The sequence below is a fragment of the Lissotriton helveticus genome, chromosome 11, assembly GCF_964261635.1.
Source record: "Lissotriton helveticus chromosome 11, aLisHel1.1, whole genome shotgun sequence".
Classification (NCBI taxonomy): Eukaryota; Metazoa; Chordata; class Amphibia; order Caudata; family Salamandridae; genus Lissotriton; species Lissotriton helveticus.
This window is the reverse complement of record NC_136072.1, coordinates 304,660,487-304,677,443: the sequence shown is the minus strand read 5'-3', so window position 1 is coordinate 304,677,443 and position 16,957 is coordinate 304,660,487.

Sequence of the window (16,957 nt, the reverse complement as noted above, 5' to 3'; positions counted from 1 at the left end):
CCAGGGGGGCCTGACATCATAAAGCTAAAGCAAGAAGTTGTCTGACATGTGGTGCCATTCTGTTGCCTAGCAGTCTGACATCATAAAGCTAAAGCAAGATGCTTTCTGACATGAGAGCCACTCTGTTGCCTAACAAAGAGTAGGATACATTTATCTTGGTAATGATATGAGTTGCAGGGTAGACAGGATGCCCAACTGAAAGTGTTGATGGTAAGATGAAAGAAATTAGGGCTTTATTTAGACTTCTATATTTGTATGAACGCAAGTTTGAGCATAAGAGTCTCAACTTCACTCTTGCTGAACTGGTAGGATTTGGCTAAAGAGAAGATGGAAATGATGCTATTCATAGTTTCTATCATTCCCGTTAACTGTAGCATAACCCTTCCTCTCTCAACTTATCAGCTGGCTTAATTGCTACTGGTGTACCATATCCTAAAACTAAAGAAGTGAGAATGGTGCGCTGCCACTTGGCTGGCAAAAAGATCTATGTCCTAATGTACGTGCTACAATTGTTTAGAGAGTTTTAGCAAATGAGTCAAGGGAATGCAGAGAAGTATGGGAGGTTATAAACAAAAATTGAGATTTGATTTTTTTATTGAGCTGTTGATTTTCACAATAAAACAGACTCCATAGTATAGATCTGGTAACCCTTTATATAAATCAAAACTTTTTGTATTGCTTATATTAAATGTACTAACAGTGGACTTTTCCATCTGCAGATTATACTGAATGACCAGCAGTGGCAGTGTTTCACAGCAGAGTTTCTCTGAATTGCCGAGACTGAAGCAAAAAATAAAAGGAAGTCTTCTGGCATAGTGCATCATTTTACCAATTTACGTGGTAAGTAAAACGCCCAATCATTCTTTTGGGCATTAAAAAGATGTTCATAGCAACGGAATGTCCTCACTACTTTATAGTGGAAACCTGTGCCTGAATATCATTTCTGTCAAGAAAGAAGTAATATGGATCACATTATGTTGGTCATGATAGTTAATAAAAGACTGACTGACTCGAACTCTACTAAAACCTGCTTTAGATCCTGGTGATAGCAATGTTCCATTCGAGGAAATTGCTGCCTTTGAGGCTGAAATGCACCATCTCACGTATGAAAAATAGTGTTACATTCTCACGGTAGGAAGCTCATTTAACCTCTTCTCCTGCACTCTGTATGTTGGGCTCTGATACTCAAGATGGATTTTTGTGAAGGATAATCTGTCTTTGTACCCCCATCCCACTTTCAAAAAGGACACAGAGCTTTGACTGTTTCAGATTCCTTTACCATTCCCCCTCCTACGTGGCTGGCAGTCATGAATACGGATAGTAACCTACTGCATAACTTCTGATATCTCATCCTCCTGTGTGGTCAGCTTCCACAAGGACAATTGGTCCAGGGGGGCCTGACATCATAAAGCTAAAGCAAGAAGTTGTCTGACATGTGGTGCCATTCTGTTGCCTAGCAGTCTGACATCATAAAGCTAAAGCAAGATGCTTTCTGACATGAGAGCCACTCTGTTGCCTAACAAAGAGTAGGATACATTTATCTTGGTAATGATATGAGTTGCAGGGTGGTAGACAGGATGCCCAACTGAAAGTGTTGATGGTAAGATGAAAGAAATTAGGGCTTTATTTAGACTTCTATATTTGTATGAACGCAAGTTTGAGCATAAGAGTCTCAACTTCACTCTTGCTGAACTGGTAGGATTTGGCTAAAGAGAAGATGGAAATGATGCTATTCATAGTTTCTATCATTCCCGTAAACTGTAGCATAACCCTTCCTCTCTCAACTTATCAGCTGGCTTAATTGCTACTGGTGTACCATATCCTAAAACTAAAGAAGTGAGAATGGTGCGCTGCCACTTGGCTGGCAAAAAGATCTATGTCCTAATGTACGTGCTACAATTGTTTAGAGAGTTTTAGCAAATGAGTCAAGGGAATGCAGAGAAGTATGGGAGGTTATAAACACAAATTGAGATTTGATTTTTTTATTGAGCTGTTGATTTTCACAATAAAACAGACTCCATAGTATAGATCTGGTAACCCTTTATATAAATCAAAACTTTTTGTATTGCTTATATTAAATGTACTAACAGTGGACTTTTCCATCTGCAGATTATACTGAATGACCAGCAGTGGCAGTGTTTCACAGCAGAGTTTCTCTGAATTGCCGAGACTGAAGCAAAAAATAAAAGGAAGTCTTCTGGCATAGTGCATCATTTTACCAATTTACGTGGTAAGTAAAACACCCAATCATTCTTTTGGGCATTAAAAAGATGTTCATAGCAACGGAATGTCCTCACTACTTTATAGTGGAAACCTGTGCCTGAATATCATTTCTGTCAAGAAAGAAGTAATATGGATCACATTATGTTGGTCATGATAGTTAATAAAAGACTGACTGACTCGAACTCTACTAAAACCTGCTTTAGATCCTGGTGATAGCAATGTTCCATTCGAGGAAATTGCTGCCTTTGAGGCTGAAATGCACCATCTCACGTATGAAAAATAGTGTTACATTCTCACGGTAGGAAGCTCATTTAACCTCTTCTCCTGCACTCTGTATGTTGGGCTCTGATACTCAAGATGGATTTTTGTGAAGGATAATCTGTCTTTGTATCCCCATCCCACTTTCAAAAAGGACACAGAGCTTTGACTGTTTCAGATTCCTTTACCATTCCCCCTCCTACGTGGCTGGCAGTCATGAATACGGATAGTAACCTACTGCATAACTTCTGATATCTCATCCTCCTGTGTGGTCAGCTTCCACAAGGACAATTGGTCCAGGGGGGCCTGACATCATAAAGCTAAAGCAAGAAGTTGTCTGACATGTGGTGCCATTCTGTTGCCTAGCAGTCTGACATCATAAAGCTAAAGCAAGATGCTTTCTGACATGAGAGCCACTCTGTTGCCTAACAAAGAGTAGGATACATTTCTCTTGGTAATGATATGAGTTGCAGGGTAGACAGGATGCCCAACTGAAAGTGTTGATGGTAAGATGAAAGAAATTAGGACTTTATTTAGACTTCTATATTTGTATGAACGCAAGTTTGAGCATAAGAGTCTCAACTTCACTCTTGCTGAACTGGTAGGATTTGGCTAAAGAGAAGATGGAAATGATGCTATTCATAGTTTCTATCATTCCCGTTAACTGTAGCATAACCCTTCCTCTCTCAACTTATCAGCTGGCTTAATTGCTACTGGTGTACCATATCCTAAAACTAAAGAAGTGAGAATGGTGCGCTGCCACTTGGCTGGCAAAAAGATCTATGTCCTAATGTACGTGCTACAATTGTTTAGAGAGTTTTAGCAAATGAGTCAAGGGAATGCAGAGAAGTATGGGAGGTTATAAACAAAAATTGAGATTTGATTTTTTTATTGAGCTGTTGATTTTCACAATAAAACAGACTTCATAGTATAGATCTGGTAACCCTTTATATAAATCAAAACTTTTTGTATTGCTTATATTAAATGTACTAACAGTGGACTTTTCCATCTGCAGATTATACTGAATGACCAGCAGTGGCAGTGTTTCACAGCAGAGTTTCTCTGACTTGCCGAGACTGAAGCAAAAAAAAAAGGAAGTCTTCTGGCATAGTGCATCATTTTACCAATTTACGTGGTAAGTAAAACGCCCAATCATTCTTTTGGGCATTAAAAAGATGTTCATAGCAACGGAATGTCCTCACTACTTTATAGTGGAAACCTGAGCCTGAATATCATTTCTGTCAAGAAAGAAGTAATATGGATCACATTATGTTGGTCATGATAGTTAATAAAAGACTGACTGACTCGAACTCTACTAAAACCTGCTTTAGATCCTGGTGATAGCAATGTTCCATTCGAGGAAATTGCTGCCTTTGAGGCTGAAATGCACCATCTCACGTATGAAAAATAGTGTTACATTCTCACGGTAGGAAGCTCATTTAACCTCTTCTCCTGCACTCTGTATGTTGGGCTCTGATACTCAAGATGGATTTTTGTTAAGGATAATCTGTCTTTGTACCCCCATCCCACTTTCAAAAAGGACACAGAGCTTTGACTGTTTAAGATTCCTTTACCATTCCCCCTCTTACGTGGCTGGCAGTCATGAATACGGATAGTAACCTACTGCATAACTTCTGATATCTCATCCTCCTGTGTGGTCAGCTTCCACAAGGACAATTGGTCCAGGGGGGGCCTGACATCATAAAGCTAAAGCAAGAAGTTGTCTGACATGTGGTGCCATTCTGTTGCCTAGCAGTCTGACATCATAAAGCTAAAGCAAGATGCTTTCTGACATGAGAGCCACTCTGTTGCCTAACAAAGAGTAGGATACATTTATCTTGGTAATGATATGAGTTGCAGGGTAGACAGGATGCCCAACTGAAAGTGTTGATGGTAAGATGAAAGAAATTAGGACTTTATTTAGACTTCTATATTTGTATGAACGTAAGTTTGAGCATAAGAGTCTCAACTTCACTCTTGCTGAACTGGTAGGATTTGGCTAAAGAGAAGATGGAAATGATGCTATTCATAGTTTCTATCATTCCCGTTAACTGTAGCATAACCCTTCCTCTCTCAACTTATCAGCTGGCTTAATTGCTACTGGTGTACCATATCCTAAAACTAAAGAAGTGAGAATGGTGCGCTGCCACTTGGCTGGCAAAAAGATCTATGTCCTAATGTACATGCTACAATTGTTTAGAGAGTTTTAGCAAATGAGTCAAGGGAATGCAGAGAAGTATGGGAGGTTATAAACACAAATTGAGATTTGATTTTTTTATTGAGCTGTTGATTTTCACAATAAAACAGACTCCATAGTATAGATCTGGTAACCCTTTATATAAATCAAAACTTTTTGTATTGCTTATATTAAATGTACTAACAGTGGACTTTTCCATCTGCAGATTATACTGAATGACCAGCAGTGGCAGTGTTTCACAGCAGAGTTTCTCTGAATTGCCGAGACTGAAGCAAAAAAAAAAAGGAAGTCTTCTGGCATAGTGCATCATTTTACCAATTTACGTGGTAAGTAAAACACCCAATCATTCTTTTGGGCATTAAAAAGATGTTCATAGCAACGGAATGTCCTCACTACTTTATAGTGGAAACCTGTGCCTGAATATCATTTCTGTCAAGAAAGAAGTAATATGGATCACATTATGTTGGTCATGATAGTTAATAAAAGACTGACTGACTCGAACTCTACTAAAACCTGCTTTAGATCCTGGTGATAGCAATGTTCCATTCGAGGAAATTGCTGCCTTTGAGGCTGAAATGCACCATCTCACGTATGAAAAATAGTGTTACATTCTCACGGTAGGAAGCTCATTTAACCTCTTCTCCTGCACTCTGTATGTTGGGCTCTGATACTCAAGATGGATTTTTGTTAAGGATAATCTGTCTTTGTACCCCATCCCACTTTCAAAAAGGACACAGAGCTTTGACTGTTTCAGATTCCTTTACCATTCCCCCTCCTACGTGGCTGGCAGTCATGAATACGGATAGTAACCTACTGCATAACTTCTGATATCTCATCCTCCTGTGTGGTCAGCTTCCACAAGGACAATTGGTCCAGGGGGGCCTGACATCATAAAGCTAAAGCAAGAAGTTGTCTGACATGTGGTGCCATTCTGTTGCCTAGCAGTCTGACATCATAAAGCTAAAGCAAGATGCTTTCTGACATGAGAGCCACTCTGTTGCCTAACAAAGAGTAGGATACATTTATCTTGGTAATGATATGAGTTGCAGGGTAGACAGGATGCCCAACTGAAAGTGTTGATGGTAAGATGAAAGAAATTAGGGCTTTATTTAGACTTCTATATTTGTATGAACGCAAGTTTGAGCATAAGAGTCTCAACTTCACTCTTGCTGAACTGGTAGGATTTGGCTAAAGAGAAGATGGAAATGATGCTATTCATAGTTTCTATCATTCCCGTAAACTGTAGCATAACCCTTCCTCTCTCAACTTATCAGCTGGCTTAATTGCTACTGGTGTACCATATCCTAAAACTAACGAAGTGAGAATGGTGCGCTGCCACTTGGCTGGCAAAAAGATCTATGTCCTAATGTACGTGCTACAATTGTTTAGAGAGTTTTAGCAAATGAGTCAAGGGAATGCAGAGAAGTATGGGAGGTTATAAACACAAATTGAGATTTGATTTTTTTATTGAGCTGTTGATTTTCACAATAAAACAGACTCCATAGTATAGATCTGGTAACCCTTTATATAAATCAAAACTTTTTGTATTGCTTATATTAAATGTACTAACAGTGGACTTTTCCATCTGCAGATTATACTGAATGACCAGCAGTGGCAGTGTTTCACAGCAGAGTTTCTCTGAATTGCCGAGACTGAAGCAAAAAAAAAAAGGAAGTCTTCTGGCATAGTGCATCATTTTACCAATTTACGTGGTAAGTAAAACACCCAATCATTCTTTTGGGCATTAAAAAGATGTTCATAGCAACGGAATGTCCTCACTACTTTATAGTGGAAACCTGTGCCTGAATATCATTTCTGTCAAGAAAGAAGTAATATGGATCACATTATGTTGGTCATGATAGTTAATAAAAGACTGACTGACTCGAACTCTACTAAAACCTGCTTTAGATCCTGGTGATAGCAATGTTCCATTCGAGGAAATTGCTGCCTTTGAGGCTGAAATGCACCATCTCACGTATGAAAAATAGTGTTACATTCTCACGGTAGGAAGCTCATTTAACCTCTTCTCCTGCACTCTGTATGTTGGGCTCTGATACTCAAGATGGATTTTTGTGAAGGATAATCTGTCTTTGTACCCCCATCCCACTTTCAAAAAGGACACAGAGCTTTGACTGTTTCAGATTCCTTTACCATTCCCCCTCCTACGTGGCTGGCAGTCATGAATACGGATAGTAACCTACTGCATAACTTCTGATATCTCATCCTCCTGTGTGGTCAGCTTCCACAAGGACAATTGGTCCAGGGGGGCCTGACATCATAAAGCTAAAGCAAGAAGTTGTCTGACATGTGGTGCCATTCTGTTGCCTAGCAGTCTGACATCATAAAGCTAAAGCAAGATGCTTTCTGACATGAGAGCCACTCTGTTGCCTAACAAAGAGTAGGATACATTTATCTTGGTAATGATATGAGTTGCAGGGTAGACAGGATGCCCAACTGAAAGTGTTGATGGTAAGATGAAAGAAATTAGGGCTTTATTTAGACTTCTATATTTGTATGAACGCAAGTTTGAGCATAAGAGTCTCAACTTCACTCTTGCTGAACTGGTAGGATTTGGCTAAAGAGAAGATGGAAATGATGCTATTCATAGTTTCTATCATTCCCTTTAACTGTAGCATAACCCTTCCTCTCTCAACTTATAAGCTGGCTTAATTGCTACTGGTGTACCATATCCTAAAACTAAAGAAGTGAGAATGGTGCGCTGCCACTTGGCTGGCAAAAAGATCTATGTCCTAATGTACGTGCTACAATTGTTTAGAGAGTTTTAGCAAATGAGTCAAGGGAATGCAGAGAAGTATGGGAGGTTATAAACAAAAATTGAGATTTGATTTTTTTATTGAGCTGTTGATTTTCACAATAAAACAGACTCCATAGTATAGATCTGGTAACCCTTTATATAAATCAAAACTTTTTGTATTGCTTATATTAAATGTACTAACAGTGGACTTTTCCATCTGCAGATTATACTGAATGACCAGCAGTGGCAGTGTTTCACAGCAGAGTTTCTCTGAATTGCCGAGACTGAAGCAAAAAATAAAAGGAAGTCTTCTGGCATAGTGCATCATTTTACCAATTTACGTGGTAAGTAAAACGCCCAATCATTCTTTTGGGCATTAAAAAGATGTTCATAGCAACGGAATGTCCTCACTACTTTATAGTGGAAACCTGTACCTGAATATCATTTCTGTCAAGAAAGAAGTAATATGGATCACATTATGTTGGTCATGATAGTTAATAAAAGACTGACTGACTCGAACTCTACTAAAACCTGCTTTAGATCCTGGTGATAGCAATGTTCCATTCGAGGAAATTGCTGCCTTTGAGGCTGAAATGCACCATCTCACGTATGAAAAATAGTGTTACATTCTCACGGTAGGAAGCTCATTTAACCTCTTCTCCTGCACTCTGTATGTTGGGCTCTGATACTCAAGATGGATTTTTGTGAAGGATAATCTGTCTTTGTACCCCCATCCCACTTTCAAAAAGGACACAGAGCTTTGACTGTTTCAGATTCCTTTACCATTCCCCCTCCTACGTGGCTGGCAGTCATGAATACGGATAGTAACCTACTGCATAACTTCTGATATCTCATCCTCCTGTGTGGTCAGCTTCCACAAGGACAATTGGTCCAGGGGGGCCTGACATCATAAAGCTAAAGCAAGAAGTTGTCTGACATGTGGTGCCATTCTGTTGCCTAGCAGTCTGACATCATAAAGCTAAAGCAAGATGCTTTCTGACATGAGAGCCACTCTGTTGCCTAACAAAGAGTAGGATACATTTATCTTGGTAATGATATGAGTTGCAGGGTAGACAGGATGCCCAACTGAAAGTGTTGATGGTAAGATGAAAGAAATTAGGGCTTTATTTAGACTTCTATATTTGTATGAACGCAAGTTTGAGCATAAGAGTCTCAACTTCACTCTTGCTGAACTGGTAGGATTTGGCTAAAGAGAAGATGGAAATGATGCTATTCATAGTTTCTATCATTCCCGTAAACTGTAGCATAACCCTTCCTCTCTCAACTTATCAGCTGGCTTAATTGCTACTGGTGTACCATATCCTAAAACTAAAGAAGTGAGAATGGTGCGCTGCCACTTGGCTGGCAAAAAGATCTATGTCCTAATGTACGTGCTACAATTGTTTAGAGAGTTTTAGCAAATGAGTCAAGGGAATGCAGAGAAGTATGGGAGGTTATAAACACAAATTGAGATTAGATTTTTTTATTGAGCTGTTGATTTTCACAATAAAACAGACTCCATAGTATAGATCTGGTAACCCTTTATATAAATCAAAACTTTTTGTATTGCTTATATTAAATGTACTAACAGTGGACTTTTCCATCTGCAGATTATACTGAATGACCAGCAGTGGCAGTGTTTCACAGCAGAGTTTCTCTGAATTGCCGAGACTGAAGCAAAAAAAAAAAGGAAGTCTTCTGGCATAGTGCATCATTTTACCAATTTACGTGGTAAGTAAAACGCCCAATCATTCTTTTGGGCATTAAAAAGATGTTCATAGCAACGGAATGTCCTCACTACTTTATAGTGGAAACCTGTGCCTGAATATCATTTCTGTCAAGAAAGAAGTAATATGGATCACATTATGTTGGTCATGATAGTTAATAAAAGACTGACTGACTCGAACTCTACTAAAACCTGCTTTAGATCCTGGTGATAGCAATGTTCCATTCGAGGAAATTGCTGCCTTTGAGGCTGAAATGCACCATCTCACGTATGAAAAATAGTGTTACATTCTCACGGTAGGAAGCTCATTTAACCTCTTCTCCTGCACTCTGTATGTTGGGCTCTGATACTCAAGATGGATTTTTGTGAAGGATAATCTGTCTTTGTACCCCCATCCCACTTTCAAAAAGGACACAGAGCTTTGACTGTTTCAGATTCCTTTACCATTCCCCCTCCTACGTGGCTGGCAGTCATGAATACGGATAGTAACCTACTGCATAACTTCTGATATCTCATCCTCCTGTGTGGTCAGCTTCCACAAGGACAATTGGTCCAGGGGGGCCTGACATCATAAAGCTAAAGCAAGAAGTTGTCTGACATGTGGTGCCATTCTGTTGCCTAGCAGTCTGACATCATAAAGCTAAAGCAAGATGCTTTCTGACATGAGAGCCACTCTGTTGCCTAACAAAGAGTAGGATACATTTATCTTGGTAATGATATGAGTTGCAGGGTAGACAGGATGCCCAACTGAAAGTGTTGATGGTAAGATGAAAGAAATTAGGGCTTTATTTAGACTTCTATATTTGTATGAACGCAAGTTTGAGCATAAGAGTCTCAACTTCACTCTTGCTGAACTGGTAGGATTTGGCTAAAGAGAAGATGGAAATGATGCTATTCATAGTTTCTATCATTCCCGTTAACTGTAGCATAACCCTTCCTCTCTCAACTTATCAGCTGGCTTAATTGCTACTGGTGTACCATATCCTAAAACTAAAGAAGTGAGAATGGTGCGCTGCCACTTGGCTGGCAAAAAGATCTATGTCCTAATGTACGTGCTACAATTGTTTAGAGAGTTTTAGCAAATGAGTCAAGGGAATGCAGAGAAGTATGGGAGGTTATAAACAAAAATTGAGATTTGATTTTTTTATTGAGCTGTTGATTTTCACAATAAAACAGACTCCATAGTATAGATCTGGTAACCCTTTATATAAATCAAAACTTTTTGTATTGCTTATATTAAATGTACTAACAGTGGACTTTTCCATCTGCAGATTATACTGAATGACCAGCAGTGGCAGTGTTTCACAGCAGAGTTTCTCTGAATTGCCGAGACTGAAGCAAAAAATAAAAGGAAGTCTTCTGGCATAGTGCATCATTTTACCAATTTACGTGGTAAGTAAAACGCCCAATCATTCTTTTGGGCATTAAAAAGATGTTCATAGCAACGGAATGTCCTCACTACTTTATAGTGGAAACCTGTGCCTGAATATCATTTCTGTCAAGAAAGAAGTAATATGGATCACATTATGTTGGTCATGATAGTTAATAAAAGACTGACTGACTCGAACTCTACTAAAACCTGCTTTAGATCCTGGTGATAGCAATGTTCCATTCGAGGAAATTGCTGCCTTTGAGGCTGAAATGCACCATCTCACGTATGAAAAATAGTGTTACATTCTCACGGTAGGAAGCTCATTTAACCTCTTCTCCTGCACTCTGTATGTTGGGCTCTGATACTCAAGATGGATTTTTGTGAAGGATAATCTGTCTTTGTACCCCCATCCCACTTTCAAAAAGGACACAGAGCTTTGACTGTTTCAGATTCCTTTACCATTCCCCCTCCTACGTGGCTGGCAGTCATGAATACGGATAGTAACCTACTGCATAACTTCTGATATCTCATCCTCCTGTGTGGTCAGCTTCCACAAGGACAATTGGTCCAGGGGGGCCTGACATCATAAAGCTAAAGCAAGAAGTTGTCTGACATGTGGTGCCATTCTGTTGCCTAGCAGTCTGACATCATAAAGCTAAAGCAAGATGCTTTCTGACATGAGAGCCACTCTGTTGCCTAACAAAGAGTAGGATACATTTATCTTGGTAATGATATGAGTTGCAGGGTGGTAGACAGGATGCCCAACTGAAAGTGTTGATGGTAAGATGAAAGAAATTAGGGCTTTATTTAGACTTCTATATTTGTATGAACGCAAGTTTGAGCATAAGAGTCTCAACTTCACTCTTGCTGAACTGGTAGGATTTGGCTAAAGAGAAGATGGAAATGATGCTATTCATAGTTTCTATCATTCCCGTAAACTGTAGCATAACCCTTCCTCTCTCAACTTATCAGCTGGCTTAATTGCTACTGGTGTACCATATCCTAAAACTAAAGAAGTGAGAATGGTGCGCTGCCACTTGGCTGGCAAAAAGATCTATGTCCTAATGTACGTGCTACAATTGTTTAGAGAGTTTTAGCAAATGAGTCAAGGGAATGCAGAGAAGTATGGGAGGTTATAAACACAAATTGAGATTTGATTTTTTTATTGAGCTGTTGATTTTCACAATAAAACAGACTCCATAGTATAGATCTGGTAACCCTTTATATAAATCAAAACTTTTTGTATTGCTTATATTAAATGTACTAACAGTGGACTTTTCCATCTGCAGATTATACTGAATGACCAGCAGTGGCAGTGTTTCACAGCAGAGTTTCTCTGAATTGCCGAGACTGAAGCAAAAAATAAAAGGAAGTCTTCTGGCATAGTGCATCATTTTACCAATTTACGTGGTAAGTAAAACACCCAATCATTCTTTTGGGCATTAAAAAGATGTTCATAGCAACGGAATGTCCTCACTACTTTATAGTGGAAACCTGTGCCTGAATATCATTTCTGTCAAGAAAGAAGTAATATGGATCACATTATGTTGGTCATGATAGTTAATAAAAGACTGACTGACTCGAACTCTACTAAAACCTGCTTTAGATCCTGGTGATAGCAATGTTCCATTCGAGGAAATTGCTGCCTTTGAGGCTGAAATGCACCATCTCACGTATGAAAAATAGTGTTACATTCTCACGGTAGGAAGCTCATTTAACCTCTTCTCCTGCACTCTGTATGTTGGGCTCTGATACTCAAGATGGATTTTTGTGAAGGATAATCTGTCTTTGTATCCCCATCCCACTTTCAAAAAGGACACAGAGCTTTGACTGTTTCAGATTCCTTTACCATTCCCCCTCCTACGTGGCTGGCAGTCATGAATACGGATAGTAACCTACTGCATAACTTCTGATATCTCATCCTCCTGTGTGGTCAGCTTCCACAAGGACAATTGGTCCAGGGGGGCCTGACATCATAAAGCTAAAGCAAGAAGTTGTCTGACATGTGGTGCCATTCTGTTGCCTAGCAGTCTGACATCATAAAGCTAAAGCAAGATGCTTTCTGACATGAGAGCCACTCTGTTGCCTAACAAAGAGTAGGATACATTTCTCTTGGTAATGATATGAGTTGCAGGGTAGACAGGATGCCCAACTGAAAGTGTTGATGGTAAGATGAAAGAAATTAGGACTTTATTTAGACTTCTATATTTGTATGAACGCAAGTTTGAGCATAAGAGTCTCAACTTCACTCTTGCTGAACTGGTAGGATTTGGCTAAAGAGAAGATGGAAATGATGCTATTCATAGTTTCTATCATTCCCGTTAACTGTAGCATAACCCTTCCTCTCTCAACTTATCAGCTGGCTTAATTGCTACTGGTGTACCATATCCTAAAACTAAAGAAGTGAGAATGGTGCGCTGCCACTTGGCTGGCAAAAAGATCTATGTCCTAATGTACGTGCTACAATTGTTTAGAGAGTTTTAGCAAATGAGTCAAGGGAATGCAGAGAAGTATGGGAGGTTATAAACAAAAATTGAGATTTGATTTTTTTATTGAGCTGTTGATTTTCACAATAAAACAGACTTCATAGTATAGATCTGGTAACCCTTTATATAAATCAAAACTTTTTGTATTGCTTATATTAAATGTACTAACAGTGGACTTTTCCATCTGCAGATTATACTGAATGACCAGCAGTGGCAGTGTTTCACAGCAGAGTTTCTCTGACTTGCCGAGACTGAAGCAAAAAAAAAAGGAAGTCTTCTGGCATAGTGCATCATTTTACCAATTTACGTGGTAAGTAAAACGCCCAATCATTCTTTTGGGCATTAAAAAGATGTTCATAGCAACGGAATGTCCTCACTACTTTATAGTGGAAACCTGAGCCTGAATATCATTTCTGTCAAGAAAGAAGTAATATGGATCACATTATGTTGGTCATGATAGTTAATAAAAGACTGACTGACTCGAACTCTACTAAAACCTGCTTTAGATCCTGGTGATAGCAATGTTCCATTCGAGGAAATTGCTGCCTTTGAGGCTGAAATGCACCATCTCACGTATGAAAAATAGTGTTACATTCTCACGGTAGGAAGCTCATTTAACCTCTTCTCCTGCACTCTGTATGTTGGGCTCTGATACTCAAGATGGATTTTTGTTAAGGATAATCTGTCTTTGTACCCCCATCCCACTTTCAAAAAGGACACAGAGCTTTGACTGTTTAAGATTCCTTTACCATTCCCCCTCTTACGTGGCTGGCAGTCATGAATACGGATAGTAACCTACTGCATAACTTCTGATATCTCATCCTCCTGTGTGGTCAGCTTCCACAAGGACAATTGGTCCAGGGGGGGCCTGACATCATAAAGCTAAAGCAAGAAGTTGTCTGACATGTGGTGCCATTCTGTTGCCTAGCAGTCTGACATCATAAAGCTAAAGCAAGATGCTTTCTGACATGAGAGCCACTCTGTTGCCTAACAAAGAGTAGGATACATTTATCTTGGTAATGATATGAGTTGCAGGGTAGACAGGATGCCCAACTGAAAGTGTTGATGGTAAGATGAAAGAAATTAGGACTTTATTTAGACTTCTATATTTGTATGAACGTAAGTTTGAGCATAAGAGTCTCAACTTCACTCTTGCTGAACTGGTAGGATTTGGCTAAAGAGAAGATGGAAATGATGCTATTCATAGTTTCTATCATTCCCGTTAACTGTAGCATAACCCTTCCTCTCTCAACTTATCAGCTGGCTTAATTGCTACTGGTGTACCATATCCTAAAACTAAAGAAGTGAGAATGGTGCGCTGCCACTTGGCTGGCAAAAAGATCTATGTCCTAATGTACATGCTACAATTGTTTAGAGAGTTTTAGCAAATGAGTCAAGGGAATGCAGAGAAGTATGGGAGGTTATAAACACAAATTGAGATTTGATTTTTTTATTGAGCTGTTGATTTTCACAATAAAACAGACTCCATAGTATAGATCTGGTAACCCTTTATATAAATCAAAACTTTTTGTATTGCTTATATTAAATGTACTAACAGTGGACTTTTCCATCTGCAGATTATACTGAATGACCAGCAGTGGCAGTGTTTCACAGCAGAGTTTCTCTGAATTGCCGAGACTGAAGCAAAAAAAAAAAGGAAGTCTTCTGGCATAGTGCATCATTTTACCAATTTACGTGGTAAGTAAAACACCCAATCATTCTTTTGGGCATTAAAAAGATGTTCATAGCAACGGAATGTCCTCACTACTTTATAGTGGAAACCTGTGCCTGAATATCATTTCTGTCAAGAAAGAAGTAATATGGATCACATTATGTTGGTCATGATAGTTAATAAAAGACTGACTGACTCGAACTCTACTAAAACCTGCTTTAGATCCTGGTGATAGCAATGTTCCATTCGAGGAAATTGCTGCCTTTGAGGCTGAAATGCACCATCTCACGTATGAAAAATAGTGTTACATTCTCACGGTAGGAAGCTCATTTAACCTCTTCTCCTGCACTCTGTATGTTGGGCTCTGATACTCAAGATGGATTTTTGTTAAGGATAATCTGTCTTTGTACCCCATCCCACTTTCAAAAAGGACACAGAGCTTTGACTGTTTCAGATTCCTTTACCATTCCCCCTCCTACGTGGCTGGCAGTCATGAATACGGATAGTAACCTACTGCATAACTTCTGATATCTCATCCTCCTGTGTGGTCAGCTTCCACAAGGACAATTGGTCCAGGGGGGCCTGACATCATAAAGCTAAAGCAAGAAGTTGTCTGACATGTGGTGCCATTCTGTTGCCTAGCAGTCTGACATCATAAAGCTAAAGCAAGATGCTTTCTGACATGAGAGCCACTCTGTTGCCTAACAAAGAGTAGGATACATTTATCTTGGTAATGATATGAGTTGCAGGGTAGACAGGATGCCCAACTGAAAGTGTTGATGGTAAGATGAAAGAAATTAGGGCTTTATTTAGACTTCTATATTTGTATGAACGCAAGTTTGAGCATAAGAGTCTCAACTTCACTCTTGCTGAACTGGTAGGATTTGGCTAAAGAGAAGATGGAAATGATGCTATTCATAGTTTCTATCATTCCCGTAAACTGTAGCATAACCCTTCCTCTCTCAACTTATCAGCTGGCTTAATTGCTACTGGTGTACCATATCCTAAAACTAACGAAGTGAGAATGGTGCGCTGCCACTTGGCTGGCAAAAAGATCTATGTCCTAATGTACGTGCTACAATTGTTTAGAGAGTTTTAGCAAATGAGTCAAGGGAATGCAGAGAAGTATGGGAGGTTATAAACACAAATTGAGATTTGATTTTTTTATTGAGCTGTTGATTTTCACAATAAAACAGACTCCATAGTATAGATCTGGTAACCCTTTATATAAATCAAAACTTTTTGTATTGCTTATATTAAATGTACTAACAGTGGACTTTTCCATCTGCAGATTATACTGAATGACCAGCAGTGGCAGTGTTTCACAGCAGAGTTTCTCTGAATTGCCGAGACTGAAGCAAAAAAAAAAAGGAAGTCTTCTGGCATAGTGCATCATTTTACCAATTTACGTGGTAAGTAAAACACCCAATCATTCTTTTGGGCATTAAAAAGATGTTCATAGCAACGGAATGTCCTCACTACTTTATAGTGGAAACCTGTGCCTGAATATCATTTCTGTCAAGAAAGAAGTAATATGGATCACATTATGTTGGTCATGATAGTTAATAAAAGACTGACTGACTCGAACTCTACTAAAACCTGCTTTAGATCCTGGTGATAGCAATGTTCCATTCGAGGAAATTGCTGCCTTTGAGGCTGAAATGCACCATCTCACGTATGAAAAATAGTGTTACATTCTCACGGTAGGAAGCTCATTTAACCTCTTCTCCTGCACTCTGTATGTTGGGCTCTGATACTCAAGATGGATTTTTGTGAAGGATAATCTGTCTTTGTACCCCCATCCCACTTTCAAAAAGGACACAGAGCTTTGACTGTTTCAGATTCCTTTACCATTCCCCCTCCTACGTGGCTGGCAGTCATGAATACGGATAGTAACCTACTGCATAACTTCTGATATCTCATCCTCCTGTGTGGTCAGCTTCCACAAGGACAATTGGTCCAGGGGGGCCTGACATCATAAAGCTAAAGCAAGAAGTTGTCTGACATGTGGTGCCATTCTGTTGCCTAGCAGTCTGACATCATAAAGCTAAAGCAAGATGCTTTCTGACATGAGAGCCACTCTGTTGCCTAACAAAGAGTAGGATACATTTATCTTGGTAATGATATGAGTTGCAGGGTAGACAGGATGCCCAACTGAAAGTGTTGATGGTAAGATGAAAGAAATTAGGGCTTTATTTAGACTTCTATATTTGTATGAACGCAAGTTTGAGCATAAGAGTCTCAACTTCACTCTTGCTGAACTGGTAG